Source organism: Passer domesticus, chromosome 1 (genome assembly GCF_036417665.1).
Source record: "Passer domesticus isolate bPasDom1 chromosome 1, bPasDom1.hap1, whole genome shotgun sequence".
Classification (NCBI taxonomy): Eukaryota; Metazoa; Chordata; class Aves; order Passeriformes; family Passeridae; genus Passer; species Passer domesticus.
The window spans coordinates 9,134,894-9,139,071 of NC_087474.1; the positions used below are offsets into that span (position 1 = coordinate 9,134,894).

At 39.8% G+C, this 4,178-nt stretch overlaps 1 long non-coding RNA gene across 1 annotated transcript; it reads right to left on the bottom strand.

Annotated features, from left to right (window-relative positions):
* Positions 1-270: 270 nt before the first annotated feature.
* LOC135286970 (uncharacterized) lies at positions 271-3,223 on the bottom strand. Its single transcript, XR_010350920.1, has 2 exons — positions 3,126-3,223; positions 271-1,353 (listed from the first exon to the last, which is right to left on the bottom strand). It is a non-coding gene; the product is annotated as an uncharacterized LOC135286970 (long non-coding RNA).
* Between the last annotated feature and the right edge of the window lie 955 nt (positions 3,224-4,178).

The following is a 4,178-nucleotide window of genomic DNA, read 5'->3' on the forward strand; positions in this document are numbered from 1 at the left end:
ACACTCTGGTTGCTACCAGACTTGCAAAAAACAGAGATGGGCTGCTAGACAGAGCTCTGTAGGACTTTTTTGAGGGAAAGAAATGTCAGATAAATTTCATATCCCCTGAGGTCTCAACAGGAATTGTGGGGCTAGCTAATAACTAAGATTACTCTTAAGATATAGTAGAGTTTTCTCAAAATTTATTCTAATTATACAGAGCTGACCCTGCTTCCCATTGTCTGTTGTAAAATGAGCTTGGCACACTTCAACTGTTCTTACATTTCCACATCACAGACACAAAAGGTTCTTTTATTATACATATGAAATATTTTTTGAGTGTAGTAATGTTGAAATACACCACATTAATTTAAACACCAGAAAGAGAACAAATGATCTCTTTATGCCCCTAATGTTTCTCCAGAAGGATCCATCAGTTTTCATCAGACACTTGCAACCTGACACATCTTGCTGTCTTGAGCCCTCTCTCAAGGCCTCATGAGCAACATTTGTACCACTTCCATTAACAGAGTAAAATGGAAAACAGCATGAATTCCAGAAGTAAAATTCAGTATGTTTTGATGATCAGATTCTTGTCATGCATAAAGTATTTTAAATCAGCTAATCCACTGAGTGCAGAGGGCTGTTTGCTGAACTAAACCTATGAGAATAACTACTTGAGCCCATTTATGTGGAAAGAGAATAGGAATTAATGTACATTCACCACTTTTGCCATTGTTCATGCCAGCAGTCATATGTAACTGACCTTACAATATTTGGCTAAATAATATGCTTATGAACACTTAAATTTTGGAACATGAATCAGTGGTTTGGGAGGAAACAATATTCAATAAGACCTGATTCAGGATATGGATGTTTACAGGCTTATGGCATCTTCTATGCATTTAGAAATCAAGAGTCAATCACAGGATTCAGTATAACTTTCAAAACCATTTAAGAATAATTCCAAATTTATCACAATCTAGAGATGTTACTGCATAATGCATTAACATTTGGCACTGAAACAGTTGCAAAATTTTGTAATTAATAACCTGTAAATTAGTCCTTTCTTGTAGTGACATGAGTGATATAAATCCCTGTGTTACTTTGAGCAGAGTGTATTTTGTCATTCAGTGCTCTCCCAGCAGGAACGCTAATTTTTTTTTTTTTTAAGACAGGACTGCAATTCCACAGCACACAATCTAGTTTCAATAGTGGGCACAGGACTTTGCTAATGGGAGACAGCTTTCATTATTTCAAATGCAATTCCAGGTGAATTGAGTCATTCAATAGGAAATTTTGCATTCGTTTTCCTCCTTTTTCTGGGCTTCTCTGACAGGAAAATGGCTGCACTGCCAGAGTAGAAGATAGCATCTGGAAAAAAGAGAAAAAAAAAGCTGCAGGTCGGGTTAAGAGTTCTATTCTTATGAAAGCAGAATCAAAATAGACCTCCACCACAGAGGAGATACCATGAAGTATCATAATTCACATTTTTTAATATACTGCTATATCTACATAAAGAATGGAGAAATTCCTGGATTTATTTTTCTCTAGATTAAACACTTTCCCAACAGAACTGGATTTCAAATCTAACCAAAACACAAAAGGACTGTCTTCATTAAGCAAAACAAGACCTTTTGGCGGTGGTGGGGGTGGAGGGGTTGTTGAGTTCCTATGAGTTATTCAAAATAAAATGAGTTAAAACGAGGCACCTTGTTCTTGGCAAAGGCCTGAGTGCAGGGGCTTTGGTCTGCTCCCCTCTGGGTAAAATGAAGCCTTTTCTCTTTTCCCTTGGGCCAGCACCCATATTACTTACGGAAAATAAAAAAAGCCATGAAGAAATTTACAGGAAAGCAGCTTAGTTACTTTTGAAAAAACCTTTGTGTTTCCAGTTGATCTTTAGGAATTTAAGTGTATATCTGCATACTCCAACATTGAATCCTCTTTAAAATATTTAAATAGATGAATCACATTAATAAGCAGGAAATACAGAGATAAATACGGCTTAGAATCTATGACAAGAGATTTAAAGAATATTTTTGACTCTTTTCTACTTCCACAGAGCTGATGCTCAGGCTCAGCAATATGAAACAAGTGAACCTAATGATAATAATAACATTCATAGATTCTCCTTCAGCTTCCCACAGATCAGAAACGGAAAATAAAGTAACCCAAGATGGGTTTATAAACTACTTGGTTGTATTGAGACATGTGTCATGGAACTTGGCAAATGTTCTCAGGTCACAGACATTGCTACCACAGTGCAATGTGAGCAGTTTAACCAATTGAAGTAAAAATAAGCATTTCCTATCCTTTAATCATAAAATGTTCCTAAACAGAGCACAGATAACTCCCCCAACATAGTACAGAGCAAGTCTTGTAAATGGGATTTGTTAAACACATGTTAAACACAAGACAAACAACTCAGTTGGTTTTAAGTTGAATTTGCATTTCCGAGGGCAGGCTCAGATTATGCCTTTCACTTCCATAAAGTGAACAGGAGGACTGGCAGATGTTTTCCAGGCTAATAGAAGAAAGCACTTCCCTGGCAACATCATCCTTAAATGAGGGCTCTGCTTATCTTGTTCCTAAACTGAGAGAGGAAAACTACCTGAAATATTTTGTAGTTCCAACTACTGTTCAAATTAACCTCTTTGAGATGCTGAAAGTAAACTTCCCTATGCTCTTTGGAAGCCAGCATGGTCTCTGTGATTCTTTCCCAGTCTGAGAAGTCAGTACTCATTAGTGTAATCTCCTCACTGTGATTTAAAGAAAGCTTTAAAGATTGCAAGCCATGGACAATGGGAAGGCTGGAAAAGTTCATCAAGGCTTTAATTACAGCTGAAATAATGCTAACATTTAGAAGACATTTAGCAGCAAGGTTAGCAGATGAGTATTCCTGCAGGGTTCTGTTCATTTTTTATTGTTCTTTTTGACAATTATGAAGTGTTTCAAAAGCAGCAAGATAAGTTCAGCCTGCATGTAAGAATGCAATGATAGCTCTGTTAATCATCCAGAAATCATCTACTTGGGACAGTGTGATAAATAACAGACAAACCACTCAGCCAGTTCTTGGAAGCAGAGCCTCTGCTTTGGAACAGTGTGAAACCACAAATACTATCCATGTGCAAACAAATGTGACTTACAGTTTATCATTTATATTCGTGCTGCCCTGAAAATGTCTTTCCTCTTCCTGGATCATTAGCTTGTCTGAAAAAAAATAGAATTACACACATATTAGAAGAGGTCGATAGAGGAGAAGCAAATGACAAAAATTAAACAAAACAATAGGCTGTGTTATGTTTCCATGGAAAGGCAGCAAAGGGAAAAAAAAGAAATCCAAAAAAAGAATGACAAAGGGATTAAACAGAACATAACCAATATTTCAGTAAATGGTGGCAGGTTTCGCTTCCTTTTGCAAATGTTTCTCACGTGTCAATACTTACAGGTCTTACAGTGGGCAAGCTGGGCAGGGCTCACCCACAGAATCACAGAATCACAGAATCACAGAATCACAGAATCAGCTGGGTTGGAAAAGACCTTGGAGATTACCAAGTCCAGCCGATGCCCTAGCACCATCTTATTAACTAAACCACGGCACTGAGTGCCACACCCAGTCTTTTTTAAAATACCTCCAGGGACGGTGATTCCGCCACCTCTCTGGGCAGCCCAACCACTCTTTCTGTGAGGAATATTTTTCTAACGTCTGGCCTAAACTTCCCCTGCCACAGCTTAAGGCTGTGCCCTCTTGTCCTGTCACTGGTTGCTTGGGAGAAGAGGCTGACCCTCACCTGGCTACAGCCTCCTTTCAGGCTGCTGTAGGGCGTGATGAGGTCTCCCCTGAGCCTCCTTTCCTCCAGGCTAAATACCCGCAGCTCCCTCAGCTGTTCTTCATAGAGCTTGTGTTTCAGACCCTTCAACAGCCTTATTGCCCTTCTCTGGATGTGTTTGAGCATCTCAAAGTCCCTTCTAAACTAAGAGGCCCACAACTGGACACAGCACCCACAGTGTGACCTCACCAGTGCCAAGTACAAGGGCAGAATGACCTCCCTGCTCCTGCTGGCCACACCATTCCTGATCCAGGCCAGGATGCCATTGGCCTTCTTGGCCACCTGGACACACCTGGCTCATGTTCAGTCAGTTGTTGATCAGCAGCCCCAGGTCCCTTTCTGCCTGGGCACTGTCCACCCCACTCAGGG